Source organism: Leptodactylus fuscus, chromosome 7, assembly GCF_031893055.1.
Source record: "Leptodactylus fuscus isolate aLepFus1 chromosome 7, aLepFus1.hap2, whole genome shotgun sequence".
Lineage (NCBI taxonomy): Eukaryota > Metazoa > Chordata > Amphibia > Anura > Leptodactylidae > Leptodactylus > Leptodactylus fuscus.
The window spans coordinates 61,080,049-61,097,066 of NC_134271.1; the positions used below are offsets into that span (position 1 = coordinate 61,080,049).

The 17,018-nt window shown below is 39.3% G+C and overlaps 1 long non-coding RNA gene across 1 annotated transcript in view; it reads right to left on the reverse strand.

The window, feature by feature from the left end:
- Positions 1-14,171: 14,171 nt before the first annotated feature.
- Positions 14,172-17,018, reverse strand: part of LOC142213621 (uncharacterized) — a 289,622-nt gene continuing 286,775 nt past the window's right edge. The window contains exons 3-4 of the long non-coding RNA XR_012717238.1: positions 16,003-16,179; positions 14,172-14,241 (exon numbers count right to left, since the gene is read on the reverse strand). This is a non-coding gene — a long non-coding RNA (uncharacterized LOC142213621). The remainder of the gene's footprint in view (positions 14,242-16,002; positions 16,180-17,018) is intronic.

Genomic DNA, 17,018 nt, shown 5'->3' on the forward strand with positions numbered 1-17,018 from the left:
ACTTGCAAAGGCGTTACCTGTGGAAACCTGAAGACCCCATAAACTATTATAGGGTCAGCTGGGTTTCCGCCTTAAACAGTTTTTAAGCAGAATGGTGGACAAAATTCCTGAACGGTCATTGAACGCAGATGTGAACCTAGCTTTAAGCGTATGCCAGCATTAGTGTTTCAGTCTCCCACCATTTTCAGGACCTCTGGTTAGAAGACAGCTTTTGATACAGTTTGGTTTTAAGACCTAAACAAGACAGTTTCCATTTGCTGATAACAGGCAAAGTTATAAAAAATTTATGAGAAATTGAGATACAAAGTATATTAGAAATCTCTATATATTTGCTTAATACAATGAATAAGTTTTATTATATAAGTTATAAGCTTTATTAAAACCCTTTAAGGCTAAGGTCTCATGGGAAAAATCGCAGCAGATACGCATTGTTGTTTTTCCCACAGCATATATATATATATATATATATATATATATATATATATATATATATATATATATATGATGTCAGAGAAAAAAAATTAATTTTATTGGTCTGTCCCTTTTACCCCAACCCACTGAACCATTTTTAACAGATGTTAAATGGACATCAATACATTTTACAGATCTATTGATTTCATTTAGTTCCGTTTGACCATCGAAACTGACAAAGATAGAGCACGTCAGGGTTTTTTTTGACACCTATGATACATTCAGTCAAAAAAAATGTGAATAGACACTTTGAAATCAATGTATTCTAAAATGGCAATGTGATGGCCATTCTTGGGAATAAGGCCTTAGGGTAAGTTCACACATTTTTGCAGGCAGATGCCCCCCAACACTCTCATTCATTTCAATGGAAGTCATGCAGATTTCTTCCTTGAGTTGATTTTTCAGCTAGAGGGAAAAAAATGCATTATGATCTATCTTCCAGCAGTTTCCACCTTGCAAAGCCTATTGAAATGAATGGCTAGCTTTTTTTCCGCTTCCCATTCATTTAAATGGGCTTTGCAAGGCGGAATCCACCTGAAGATAAGTCATGATGCTCTTTTCTTCCTTTAGCTGAAAAATCAGCTACAGTAAAAAAGTTGCTACTGACTCTCATTGAAATGAATGGGAGAGTTAGGAAATGGGAGGGACGAAGCTCGCAGCTTTCCACCTTCATACTTCAAAAGCTAGAAAGCCATGGGTAACACCAGCAGCAGAAATTTACATGTTGTGAGTTTAGCTGCAATATGCGGATGAGATTTTATTATGTAAAGCATAAATAAAATTGTTATTGTCCAACATATCACTAATACCAGGTTAAAATACCAGTTCACTGCAAGCTACAGTAAGGCCTCAAATGGTATGTGGGGCCTGTTATTGTACAACAACATAATGTCATGTGTTTGTATTTTAACATGATCTTTGATAAATCAGTGTCAGTAATAGGTTCTTGCTTTTTAGTATTTATTGTGAGCACTTAATATTGTACTAGGACATCAAACAAGGAACATAACAGAGTAGTACACCACTTGAGGAAACATCCCTTTTGACCATGAGTGCTACCATGGACAGCTCCTCAGTTCCATGAAGATCCTGGCCTGCTTTGTGCAATTCTAATAAAGAGGCAAAAAGACCACCCATCAAGTTTCCAAAATAACATGTACAAATCCATTCATTTTAGTGCCATTTTGGGAGACATCTTTTAATGTAGGCTGATGGACGCTACAGTTGAATTAAGTTACAAACACTGAAGAACCCGTATGAGAAACCAAGTTCATCTCTAAAATATCAGGCAATAAAAGTACTGAACAGCATGACATCTATAAATGGCATATTGATACCCTAGATAAATTGGCACAATAATCATGAACTAACAAGGGCACTTGCAAAAGGTTGCCATGTTGGTGGGCATTCAAGGCCAATAAAATTCTGCCGAGCTGGTTCTTCTGGATTAACTTGGAATGCAGCAGATGTTCACTGACCTTTCAGGAACCATAGACTAGATAGTAAGATTTATTAGGAGAATGTGAAATGTAGACAGGTGCTTGTGAGTGCTGGTTGGACATGTGTATATCCTCTTGGTTTGCTCAGTCAGCCAATGGCACTTGAGGCAGAGAAAAAGAAAGACACGCTCTTAGGACAATATAAAGGCAAGCTGTGACACCACCTATCTACTGTTGAAAGAGAAAGCAATTTAAGACAATGGTAGGCAAAATGGCTCAGGTGAAAAGCAGTAAAGCCTAAAGAGAATGGCCATATCAAGCCATATACAGCATACTGTTTTCCTCATAAAAATCTTCCCTCTGCTCTGTGTGTTGTCCTCCCTCCTCTCGCTTGCAGTACTTCCCTTTGCTTTCACTCTGCCTTGATGTAGTTTTCTCAGAACACTATATACACATTGATCGATGTCTGGAGCTTCCACTCTCCTGCGTTTTTTCGACAAATCCTTTCCCCGTTGTGAGTGGTTTCGCTTGGCGAGCACGATGCACATACTTTTCTCATTTTCCTTCATTTTTTTCCCCTTCGGAATTGTGCTGATGAGGCGTCAGAAGTAAATAAGCATATGCATTTATGCAAATTGCAGAGTAGCGTGAGATAATGAAAACAAAGCTGTGCTGGCTTTCTGCCAAGCAGTGGCACTCAGGGAGCCTCAGGCAAATCTGTGCCTCCTGATTTCTCTGTAGAAGCAGCTGAGAAGAAAGCCAGGACGGGCGCCCCTGACATTCCGGTGCCCATCGCTTGGCAGACGCAGAGAGGCACGATATGAACGTCGCTACCTTGGGAAGAATGGCATTCCCAGGAGTCTATGGTCCTGACACATTCGCCTCCCCTTCCTTGCACGGCTCCTTCATGATTCTCTCCTTGGAATTTACAAACATTTCCCTCAGATCAATAGCTGTATTGATTATTCATTGTGAGCGAGTTCTATGTCTCTGGCCATAGAGCTCTGGCACAGTGTGAGCTGCTGCAGAGCAGGAAGTGGGGGGGGGACCAAGCTGCTGTTCAGGGTGAAGCCAAGACAGCAAAAAGGATCGAGCAAAAGCAGAAGTCAGAAAGGAGAAACAGCAAAATGGGAAGAGAGAGAAATGTCACATACAGCAAACTTGTTCCAGGGTACGTGGAGAGTTGTGTTAACCTTCCACCAGTCGCTGCCACCTCTATGTGCTTGGCTAACTGTTCCACACAGAAGACTATGTTCCAGCATGACTGTATGAGGGATTTCTTGGCTTCTTGCACGGAAAACAGGAAACATGGAAGGACGTGATGAGAGGAGCGACGCGCTGTTGTAGTTCAGTGCCCTGGCAGGCGCATCGCCAACAGAAGTTGGCACTAGCAAGCCCTGTAAGCTAAGAGCAATCGGCTGCGTTTCCAGGGAGAAGGAGCGATGCTTTTGGTTCTATTCTGAACATGAACGAGGCTGTAATTTTCTAACGGATAGAAATCAGCGCGCAGCAGATCGCCTGCTTTGAACACATGGAATTAGCTAATTGTCGGGTTAATTAATGGGATCACCCAAACAGGCTGTGCCACATATGATGGGATATGTGTTGGACAGGTGCCAAAGTCAATAAAATAAGGAGAGAAATCTCAGGAAGACAGCGCTGAGCAATGGGAGAAACACAGAGTGGAATATTCCAGATGAATGGTATCAAACAGGAGAGCGTGTGGTCTGGAAGGCATCAGCCAAAGAAGACATTTACTATGACTACAGAATCTGATGTGATTCATTGGTGATTGGCTGCATATTGTGTTATTCACAACCAAAGGTATCTCCGATAGGCAGGACAGGCCAACTGGAAAGTAACTGTACAAGCCTGCACAGAAAAGCCTTGTCCATCACAGACCATCATCTACTGGCTGCTGTGCTGCAGGCAGATGGCTTCTGATACCACAGTCATGTGCTGCTGCTATAATACCCCTAATATATGTGCAGTGTGTTCTGTGAGTCTGTTTCTATACTGTGCGTTACTCCCAAGCACAAGCTTGCCAGGCTTGATGTCTGCAATTGTGCAGGACAAATCACCCTGTGTATTTTTCTGGGAGGCTTTCTGGAATGGTGTATGGTCTCTATAAGAGACTGTTTTCATATAAAAGTCATTACATAGCTATACATATGATCAATATGGTTCATGTAACATTCATCTTTTGTCTGTGTTTTAGTGGTATGTATATTAATGTATAAATAGACAGTATTATACAATTCCCCTGTAGCATATATACTTTTATATGTCATCTAATACAGACAAGTTTCAAGCCTCCTGGGACAATGTGAATGACTATCATATGATGCATATTTTAAGCTGCACCTCTTTCTATTTTATTTTTTGTAAGATTTAATTAATATGAATATACAGTATTGTACATAAATGCTGCTTTTCCCTATGTCTGTATTGTTGTATATGATTACATGTACATGTCTCTAGCAGTATATACATATGAATCAAGTGTATCTCTGCTACCCTTACCAATACAGTATATACTGCACTTTATAGTATCATAAAAGAGCAACCAAAACTCTAGAAGTATTTAATAAAAATGTAATTCCACTATTGGTGTACATTTTCAGTAGCATATATGTGATGTGTTGGTATGTACACAAGTTGTATATCTTTAGGATATATGTAACTAGCAGTGTGTATATCTTTAGAACGAATTGCATTCAAACACAAACATGTACTGTATTTCACCAGTGATAAGAAAGCATGTATAACAATTATGATAAGATTATGATTAGATATTACACGTCTGGTGCTGCATACATCCAGTAATAGGTAGTATCCTTAATATACTGTATGTGTTCATGGAAGTACATATACCGTAGAATAGGCATGTACATATCAGTAGGTATAGAAGGCTTTATCAAAGGTTGTAGAACAAAATACATTTATCTAATATTATGAAGGTTTCTGGCAAAATGTGGATACTAGATCATACATTTATGTATTTTAACACATATACTTATAGTGCATAAGGCTTTATGGCAGCAGATGTTGGTTGTAGCATAAAGCAGCCATCCAGCAGAATGTATGAATCAAATCCAGTGAAACCACTTTGAGATGATCACCTAAAACTGCAGTAAAAAATGGTCTCTAAGGGGGAGGTCTACTCATTGAAGATGGCCAATATGCGTAATATATAGCGGAACTAAAAGCCTCTCACAGGAAATGTGGTCTGGATAAGGGGCGGTTTCTCAAAGAGACAGTCTCTTAGATAACTTTCACTGTAACTAATTCTATAAATATCCCATCTCTACAGGTATCTAGTTGTATGTCCATATATATATATATATATATATATATATATATATATATATATACACACACATATATACTATGTACATTCCCTGGAGCACATATTTCCATGTTTATAGTTCTATGTTTCAACTACAAACATTACAACATGGATTATATCTTCTGTAGCATGCAATACAATAGCATGTTCACCAGTAAGTCAGTATATATGTGTATGCCTCTACTACCATCTGACCTCTTTGCAATATCAAATATGTAACCTCAATGGCACTTGTACCAACAAGAGAAGTAAACAAAGGCCAGGTGGCACCTACTGGAGAAGCAAGTAAAATTTTGATGCCTCTCTGTAAGATTCTGGCAGTAAAGAGCATATATATAATGGCAAGACACAGGATATGTTCTAGTAACATACATGTCTAGTTGGTCCAAAGGTAAGAGAAAATGATTGCCCAATACAGTTGATTTTGACTGTTTTCCTTGGTAATTTGTTATCATTTGTCCATTTTTTCTTAATGAAACTGTGCCACTTGTGGATGCATACGCTCTTGCCCCATTAGTAACTACTTTATAATTCCAGGCCTAAAATATAATTGTACAAGGTAATAATGGTAATTTCTATCAACACTCAAACATGTCAGAGATCTCTACTTACTTAAAGGGGTTGGCCACTTTCAGACCAATATTGACAAACAAATGTACAATAAAAAGATTTTGGCTTGCTGCCATTCATTCTGTTACTTCTAGTGGATAAAAGTCTGACCATGGTCATGTGATTCACGGTCCATGGTCATGTGATGTACAGTCCATGGTCATGTGATGAGTACACAGGTGCCGCTCGTTATAGTCACAGCACAATAATCAGACATCTGCCTGGTAATCAGCTGTGCACCTGTGCTCATCACATGACTATGGACCATAAATCACATGACCATGGTCAGAGTTTTATCCACTAGAAGTAACAGAATGAATGGCAGCAAGCCGAAATCTAGAAAACCGTGAGGAATTGATACAGAAAGTATATTGGAAAATTGTATATCTTTTTATTGTACATTTGTTTGTCAATATTGATCTGAAAGTGGCCAACCCCTTTAAGTATTTATCAAAGCAAGGTATTGCTGACAGCAGATTGTCAGTTATGGAATTGCAGAGAGTCTACCACCTCCTCCAACATTATCAACAGCTACCACTGCATTACAGAACACTTGTTATACCTTTGTTATATATGTCTGATGCAAATAAGGCATTTGGTGCACTGAGGGTGGGCCTTCAGCTTCCTGGAGCACTGCTCTTTCTCAAGTAGGATGGGAGATATAAATGCAGTAGGAGCATCAGTTCTTAGAGCATGAGGTGGGTAGGTAGGAGTCTGAATGGCAAGTGCTCAAGGACCTTAAGACCCACCACCAGTCCACCTGCCATTTTGTATAAGACTTCAAAGTTGTTATTCTCCAAGTCTACAAAGGTATGTTGTTACTCACTGTAATATGCTCTGTAAAATGGTGCTATGGGAAGAATATGCAAATCTGCCTTCCATGATGTAATTAGGAAGACAGTTGTTGCCTCATTGTTGCAAACCAATAGAGGGCGCTCACTGGAATGTGCAAGCCTGTCTTAAGACAGGATTCCAGTGAAATAACCCAATAATGACTGCTCCCTTTAGCCTCATGCCCGACCTTCCAAGAGGCCTTTGTTTAGCAACGACGCTGGGATTAATACCAGGTATAGTCTCTCAATCGAGGACAGCTGTTTCGATCTGGTTGGATCTCATCAGCCCGATGTAGAGAGGACTATAACCTGGTAGAGGTGAGAGGCTTAGACAGGGTTCGGGGGATATTGTCACTCCTTAGGGAGAGACCACCATATAGGTGTGTGGAGACTTGTTAAGCCTTTAGCACTCCACTTTGCAAGGAACTATGGGAAGAATATGCAAATCTGCCTTCCATGATGTAATTAGGAAGACAGTTGTTGCCTCATTGTTGCAAACCAATAGAGGGTTGCAAACCAGGTCGGGCATGAGGCTAAAGGGAGCAGCCATTATTGGGTTATTTCACTGGAATCCTGTCTTAAGACAGGCTTGCACATTCCAGTGAGCGCCCTCTATTGGTTTGCAACAATGAGGCAACAACTGTCTTCCTAATTACATCATGGAAGGCAGATTTGCATATTCTTCCCATAGTTCCTTGCAAAGTGGAGTGCTAAAGGCCTAACAAGTCTCCACACACCTATATGGTGGTCTCTCCCTAAGGAGTGACAATATCCCCCGAACCCTGTAAAATGGTGGTGACAGTGGAATATGCTGAGGGGAGATAGTAGATTACCTTAAGGCTGGGACCCCACGAGGCGTGAACACCACGGTTTGGAGGGGATGAAAACGCAGTGGAAAAAACTGATGCATTTTACAGTCCTCACAAACTGGGTGGGATTCTAGTGAATCCCATCCACACACTGCAGAAAGGTAAGTGCAGCAGAAACGCTGTGATTTCAAAAACTGTCGTGATTTTGGAAATTGCAGCATGTACAGAAACACTGGTGGTTTCCCTATAGGCATAAATGAAGCAGAAAGTCCACAGAGGAAAACTTTGTAGACTTTTTGTGAAAATCACAGCAGGAAAAATTTTGATGCTGTTTCTCTGAAGTTTTCCCCATAATGCTTTTTCACTGCAGCCTGCTATGTGAGGCCTTAGCCTTAAGGAAGTTTATCAGTTAACCAGGTGAGAAATATATGATTGCTACAGGCCCCACTGTTGGGAGTGTCACCAATACTTAGAACTAGGATCCTTTCACGCTGTTGTTATACTGCTGAGATGGAGCAGTGGCGGTAAGTATGTTGCCTCTTTCTATAAAGTCTATAGGGCTGAGATAAACAGACAATCCACTCTAGTGACCATGGAACTTCTATATAAAAAAACAAACACCTCTTTCAAAAAACCTCCCTTAGCCAAACCATATTTACCATGACTGATTTTCTTTTTCACCATATATCATGCACACCAGACCTCTTCTTTGAGAAGACAAGCCCCCAGATGACCACTTTTCAATGCAATTTTAGTTGGTCATCTCGTAGAGGTTTCACTGTAGTCCTTATCAGGTTGTTTTGTACTCATTTTGAATTAATATAAACGTTGATTTGTAAAGCTGAAAATAAGGCTTTAGCCCAGAGTAGAGATGGGCATCTCTCCTCCAAATTTATATTCATAGTACCTGTTCTATATGCTGATCCATAGATCCAAAGAAGATCTTCTTGCAGGTCACTCTTTTGCAGCTTTCTTACATGCTCAGGTCCCAGTAGTGGTTGTCAATACCCATCTGGAAACCTGTAAAGGAAATGACAACCATCCAAAGAATATTACTACCTAAAACATAAAATTATTATATGCTAGTACATCATAGGTTAGAACAATAGCTAAGGTTTGGTAAATGTTTGTTTGTTTCTCATTTTTCTGTTCTGCAGCGGGAATTTTGTAGGAGGAACTTCCATAGATTGTCATCTTTAAATTTTCTTATCTGTAAGTCATCACTTTGTTATTGCTTACAGCATACCTCTAGAGATGAGCGAACACTGTTCGGATCAGCCGTTCCGAACAGCACGCTCCCATAGAAATGAATGGAAGCACCTGGCACGTACACTTTGCTGGCGGCCGGTCGCCGTGCCAGGTGCTTCCATTCATTTCTATGGGAGCGTGCTGTTCGGAACGGCTGATCCAAACAGTGTTCACTCATCTCTACATACCTCCAATATAAAACCATTGTTCATAAATGAATTCTGCATGTGTATATGTGAATCGTTGTTATCTTATTAAGGTTGTTTCCTTTTCCACTTATCTGTATCCCGCTCACACAGTGGAAGCTATGGAAAGGGACGGAGTAAGCTGTTAATTAATTAATTGCCAGTGGTACAATCTTATCTTGAAACACAGCAGTATCAGAAAAGTTCTCTCTCTTACAGAGTAGCAGAGTGTAACACTTCAGCTATTAGTGTGCCCTTACCTCTTCTCCCTCCCCACTCTATAAACTAAAATGTAAAAAGAACACAGCTTGGCAAATGGAGAAGACATAATTCTTGAATAAGATATATTACAAAGTTATGCTTTAATAAGCTGATAATATTATAATTGGTCATCAGCGGCAAAACAGAAAAATCCCAATATTTCTCTTAGTAAAACAAACATCATTGTCAGCTTATAACTATTGTGCTAATCTCTGACTTACTAGTATACTGACATTTTGGGTACAACAAAATTCTGTAGTTGGGGGCTTAAAAAGTAACAGCTACTTTGGATAAGTGGTGTACTATGGTATATATCTATTGTCACTAGAGCTATGTTTCTGTCACACATACTGTGTAGGTGCTTTCTCTCAGGTAAGATGTATTAGTCCTTGATATACACTGGAGATAACATTCATGTGCTCTGGTGATGTATATCTTCCCTAGATACAAGTCTATTACTGTGCATGAGTAGAGGATACGCTGGACTGTTGCAAACTGGTAAGTGGCATTCTATATTTCTCTTTGTTGTATATAAACATTCTATGCCCTAGTGGTAGATTAGCTTTCAGTTTAGTGTCTAACTCTCCGGTGTTCAGTACATTGTTAATGTCCCCTATGGGTCACATGTGGATCTCTTGTGTAGGCTTGGACTCTCATGGGTTGCGAATATCTGTCATCTGTCTTGTATAGATCCCACAGGTAACACTTGTCTGTTATGCACTGTCAATGTCCCTTGTTTCTCATAAATGACATGAGCAGTATTGTAGTACAACATCTCTGATATATCTATAGTATTGTTTATAGGCCACTGTATGATATACATATAGTCAGTGTTTTCTATCGTTATGGTGATATACAATATATGTTTGTTGTTTTCTATAGGTGTCATGATCATCACAACTTAATAATAAGGTCTATTTAGTACCCTATTACCTGCCTGGACAAGCACCAATCTAGCAAGACCAATGGCAACAAGTAGATACTATTATGACTTTTTACTCTCTGGTTCTATAAAATGTAATCTTCATAAGTGAGTGGACAAAATATGAAATGTACAAGAGAGTGGAGTTAGTGGAATGCAAGAAGAGGAGAACAGTAGTGAAGGAAATTTCAGCTCTTTTCAGTGAGCTGGATCATGTGACTCCGCTCCTTAAAAAGTGCCAACTCTTACAGCTTGCAAATGACCCTCTATTTGCAACTCCCATCGTTCATGATTGTGACATCACTAAAAGACAATGCGGAGAATGGGAACTGTAGCCTGCTACCCAAATTGTTGATGCTAAAAAGAAGAGCACACATCAAGGAACAGGGAGACAACAACTGTATTGTCATACACATTAGGTATCCCTGTGTCTGAAAGTGCCCGGTCTACTGAATATAGGGTATCTGCAGTGCTCAGGAGAACAGAGTGCACTCTGTACACCACCCTATAGAGGGCCCTCTGGATGGCCCGATAGGCCGAGACAGCGCTGTCCATAGCTGGGAATCTGTTCCTTTTGGGACAGAAATACTGATTTAGCAATTAAATCCACATTATGATTAAAAGACTTTATAACTGAGTCGTTCATGATGTTAAGGATGCCGCCCTTTATAGGGTGGTGTACAGAGTGCACTCTGTTCTCCTAATTCCATCCAGGAAAATAGATTTGCATATTTTTGTAAGTATGTAAGTATATGTATGTAACTATGTAAGGTACTATGATTACACTCTGTATACATTGTATGTAAGGTACTATGATTATACTCTGTATACATCGTATGTAAGGTACTATGATTATACTCTGTATACATTGTAAGTAAAGTACTATGATTACACTCTGTATACATTGTATGTAAGGTACTATGATTACACTCTGTATACATTGTATGTAAGGTACTATGATTACACTCTGTATACATTGTATATAAGGTACTATGATTACACTCACCATATGTAAGGTACTATGATCACACTCTGTATACATTGTATGTAAGGTACTATGATTACACTCTGTATGCATTGTATGTAAGGTACTATGATTACACTCTGTATACATTGTATGTAAGGTACTATGATTACACTCTGTATACATTACATGTAAGGTACTATGATTACACTCTGTATACATTGTATGTAAGGTACTATGATTACACTCACCATATGTAAGGTACTATGATTACACTCTGTATGCATTGTATGTAAGGGACTATGATCACACTCTGTATACATTGTATGTAAGGTACTATGATTACACTCTGTATACATTGTATGTAAGGTACTATGATTACACTCTGTATGCATTGTATGTAAGGTACTATGATTACACTCTGTATGCATTGTATGTAAGGTACTATGATTACACTCTGTATGCATTGTATGTAAGGTACTATGTTTACACTCTGTATGCATTGTATGTAAGGTACTATTATCACACTCTGTATGCATTGTATGTAAGGTACTATGATCACACTCTGTATGCATTGTATGTAAGGTACTATGATCACACTCTGTATGCATTGTATGTAAGGTACTATGATCACACTCTGTATGCATTGTATGTAAGGTACTATGATCACACTCTGTATGCATTGTATGTAAGGTACTAAGATCACACTCTGTATGCATTGTATGTAAGGTACTATGATCACACTCTGTATGCATTGTATGTAAGGTACTATGATCACACTCTGTATGCATTGTATGTAAGGTACTATGATCACACTCTGTATGCATTGTATGTAAGGTACTATGATCACACTCTGTATGCATTGTATGTAAGGTACTATGATCACACTCTGTATGCATTGTATGTAAGGTACTAAGATCACACTCTGTATGCATTGTATGTAAGGTACTATGATCACACTCTGTATACATTGTATGTAAGGTACTATGATCACACTCTGTATACATTGTATGTAAGGTACTATGATCACACTCTGTATACATTGTATGTAAGGTACTATGATCCCACTCACAATATGCAAAGTACTATGATCACACTCCTATCCTTTATGTAAAGAACTAGGTTCACACATTGGCCCAAATTTATTATTGTGGTTACAATGAGACACTGGCATAAATGGAGCACAATTACTAGCTTGGGCTTACATTTTAGACCAATGTGGTGACTATGCCACCTTTTTAAGAAAAAGCTGGCATTTTTTTAAATACAGAGCAATGCACCAAAACTTTGTAAGACTTCTGGCTGAAGGTAAGCTAACTAAAAGGTGGTATAAATGTAGACTAGACAGTCTATAGATAGTTCAAGTTTATCATCTATCATCCGCCACTGTGATAAATCTGCCATATTTTCAGACTGCCTAGATTTACACTCTCTAGCTATTAGTAAATCTGGGCCACTGTATACAGTGTATATGTACTATGATATCATTTTGTAAGGCCGACTGCCCAATTTTACATACTGCTGATTTTCAGTAAATAACTTGTGTCTTCTTCATGGATTATTTAGTGTTTCTGATCAAAGTGCAGAAATGTCATTGCAGAAGATCGACAACCAATCAGATAGTGGCAATATAACCTCTGCCCTTTTCTTTTCATGTTGACTGCTATTATCTTCAAGGGAGAGAAACCCCACTGGTCTTCTGCTCTGTACTTGCATTTTATGATCTGGGATGCACTTCATAATAACTGGGGCTGCATAAAACACAGCCATTAATGTCACCAAGTCCCCTCAGAGTTCTGTCAACCAGTTTCCTTCAAGAGAGGACAAGGTAATACACAGAGAGTGCACACAAGCCTCTTCTTACATCCATATCGCACACAAAAGCAAGTGTACAGCACAGGTCCCTCTCCCTGAATAATATCCTGGCCACCTTGTTATCAGCACAGAAAGACCTTTCCCCTCCTTTCCATAGTTGTTGGTTCAAAACAAAAGTGTTTGCACAGGAAACACAGGAGTGGAAACAAAAGTATAATCCAAGTCATAGTCATAATCATAGTAGGTTTGTATATGTTTGTATGAATATACACAAAGTGAACAGAGAATCATTAAAGGTAGAATAGAGATGGAAGGGGATCTGAGGTTCTTCTGCCATGTCTGTTCTCCACGTGATATACCAATTCTGCAGCATTTATTATTAGAGTCGTGTGTAGTACTGTTCCTCTGTTATTTCTCCTAGAAATGAATACTTTGACAACTGGGCCTTGCCAACTGGGGTAGGGGGTGTCCCTACAGTCTGTCACTGACCAATCAGTTCTGCCTGTTCCAGACTATGAAGGGACACACAGCTGTGACAAAGAGAATAGCCAGTTATCAATGTATCCATAAATTTCTATGAGGAAAAACAGATAAATGGTTTAATAAGTCATAAGGTAGAATATTCTAGAAATGTTATATCATTTGGGAACTGAAATATTTAAAGGGCATGCACCCTTTTGGTCTTCTTGACGCTTTGCTGGTGTAGTCATTATTTATACTGCCCCATCCATGTCCAGTCCACTTATGAGAAAATGTCAAGGTCGGCCTAAAAACACCACTTGCAACCATCATAAATTATCCTGTCTGATTGTCATTTACATTGTGTCTGTAAGATATATCACTGGACAAAAAGAATAAAAAGATGTGTAAATGAAAAAAGTGAAGTCCTTGTCTGATACTTGTTATAAAGAAGGGGGGAGCAGAAACTCTTTCTGGCATAACCCATGTGTAATAGATGAGAGGTTTTATTCCTCAGACTGACTGCCTTGGCGGGGAAAAATGCTTTGGTGACTGAGGGCCAGAGATAAAAAAAAAAATAATTCGCAATATGGTTGTTGGAAAGTAGATATTATAACCTACTTCGTATCTCAAAAGCAAGTGAGGTTTAAAGCAGTGGGCTTACAAGAGAAATACAGGATAGCGTCACTGCCCATAATGGTTTAGTACAGTCCAGTTCTCATTTTTAGATGGATTTTCACTTTAATCTCACGATTTCTGAAACACGTTTGGATGAAAATCAATTGGTTAACTCATGTCACACAGATGGCATCTATTATTTTAGTCTCCTACCTTGGCATCAATTTAAGAAAAAGTTGTCCTCTTAACAGGCTGTCACCTAGAAAGTGCAAAAAAGACTGGACTATTTTATAGTGTTAAAAGTGGAATGACAAAATAGATAAAAAGTGCCATAAAAGCTGATACCAATAATACCCGAATAACATGTAAGACTAATAAGAAGACTTCAATAGTTTAATATATGCCACAAAATCTTCTTTGAGTATACTTTTTTAAGCTGGTTAAGGCTGAGGTCCCACGTTGCGGAAACACAGCTTTTTAGGTTGCAGATTTTGTTGCGGTTTTTTGAGCCAAAATCAAGAGTGGCTAAAAAAGGAATGGCAAATATGTAGGAAGCTTCTTATACTTATACTTCTGTTCAATCCACTCCTGGTTTTGGCTCAAAAAACTGCGGCAAATTTTGCAACAAAAAAGGCTGCGTTTTCCGCAACATGGGGCCTCAGGGTAAGTTTGCACTGAGTATTTTGGTCAGGATTTTTAGACCGTATCTGCCTCAAAATCCTGACCAAAAAGACGGCTCCCGTTGAAATCAATGGGAGCCACTCAGGTCTTTTTTCTGGAAGCCGGTTTGTTCTGGCTCCCAGAAAAAGAAGCGAGGTGCTCATTCTTCAGGCTGTTTTGCCTCGCGATTCGGCCTGAAGACACTTCCTCCTCTGGACTAGGCCCATTCATTGGGCCTAATTCAAAGCGGAGTGCACAACTGGATGCCGGTGCACTGCACCGGCTTTCAGTCGCGGCTACCCGGTTTTTGGTCCAGAAGGTTCCGGTACCCTTAGCCTCAAGGACTTTTCCACGCAAATGGATTTTTCATACTGATAGGTCATCAGACCACAGGATAGTTCATCAGTATGTGATCTGTGGATAGTCCAACACCCTGACCACACACAGATCAGCCATTCTAGTAGCCACCAGAGATAAGCAGCTGGTGTATGGGCAAGGAGCATGTGCAAGCTGTTCTTACTCAAGTAGTAACTTTACCTGAATAGGAGCAAACTGCTTCCGCTCCCCATCTACTGCAGTAGGTTTTGGCCCCAGGAGACAGCTGGAACAACTAATGTGTGTGGGGTCCCGATGTGAGACTCCCACAGATCACACATTAATGACATATCCATTTGGGGCCAGAAGACCCCTTTAAGGCTCTGGCTTCACATTGCGAAAGCTCAGCATTTTTGGCTGCTGCATTTTACAGTACCAGCATTTTTTTTCTCTGCATTTTGTTTAGAAAACCACCATAGCAGCTTTTATGGCTGTTTTCCATTTATTTTTTTGAGCTAAAGCCAGAAGGAGATGAATGAGAAATATAAAGGAATAACTTATGTTTAGCCTTCTGCTGCTTCCACTTTTGGCCACGGTTCAAAAAAATTCATTAGAAACTGCAGTAGTGGTTTTTTTTTTCCAAAAACTGCTGTATGTGAAGCAACTCTTATAGTTAGTTGCCTTATAATCGTACTAGACGGTGCAGATAACTACATTTTTAATATAAATATACAGTATATATCAATGATAAATGTACAACATTTGATGTTCGGCAAAACATTTTAGACAACCCCACTAAACGTAATACACAGACATGGTATTAACTCAGGCAGACATTTCCGTCCTGTTCTTTTCTGCCATGGATGTACAAAAAGCACTTGTAGTATGAACACAGCCCTAAGCTACTGATTATCCCATAGACTTTTTTTTTAATAGAAAAATTGCACCAATCTCAACATGTAAAGGCACATATTACTAAAATTTTAGATATGATTGTATAAATTGATGTTTTCTGTGGTTTATGCTCGGCTTTTCACTGACCCACCTGTAACAAATATTTTCATCAGCCATTGAGTTAAAATTGAAATGGAAAATATAACACTGTTCTATAGAGGCAAGAATCGTCTGTGCTGATAACGGAGGATTTCCACCCCCCAGGGCTACAAGGAAAAATTCTTGGAAGTGGAATAGGTCACCAATTTGTCCTATGTGAATCCCCTTCCTAGAGATGAAAGAGAAGAGGGGTAGAGAAATGATTAGCTTCCGAAATGTAAATCTGTAGCAGGATGATCAAACACAGCGGAATAAAATGAAGTTATTTTCCCTGAGAAAACCTATTTTGAGAGATGACTAGAGCATCTCGGTTGCCTGATGGTAGGGGTAGCCAGACACCACAGGTCTTCTCACTACAGGATTATATTCCCTGGATATAAACAACACATAATCCCTTCTTTTAGCAACACTGCAAAATATGAGCATTTTCATACTCTATCATCCATCTCATCACAGACAGATGGAGAAGCATCTGCTATTTCCTGCTTAGTGACACAGAGATTGTTAGTGTGCTTTTAATCTTCACTCTGCAGGTATTCATGGTCTATGATACTGCAGCCCCAAACATCACCCACTGTGATAACCTCAAAGAGTTTACATAATACTTCATGTACCTGGAAGTCACTGATATGGGTTGGGGGTGTCCCATGAAGCAAATGATAAGTGGCTATTGTTATATTCTCTGATGCAAAACCGCAAATGGAATTCAGGTTTACAAAGTTACAGTTAATGTGGGAGATAGTGATGATGATTGTTTACAACCCAGCCCAGGATACAGGCCTAAAATTGGGATTCTTAAGAATTATGCACACAGTCTTAGAGGTACCTGCCCATACTGTACTTCCATTGACATACATTTGTTGCTCCAAAGAGCTTATTTGCATATTGACAATAGAAATACTCAAGAAACAAATTCATAAGGGAAAACAGTTTGATTCAAGTGACCCTAACCAGCGCATCTGCGAGACTGGGTTGATATTCTGGGTTTCTGGTGACAGACTGCTGAGG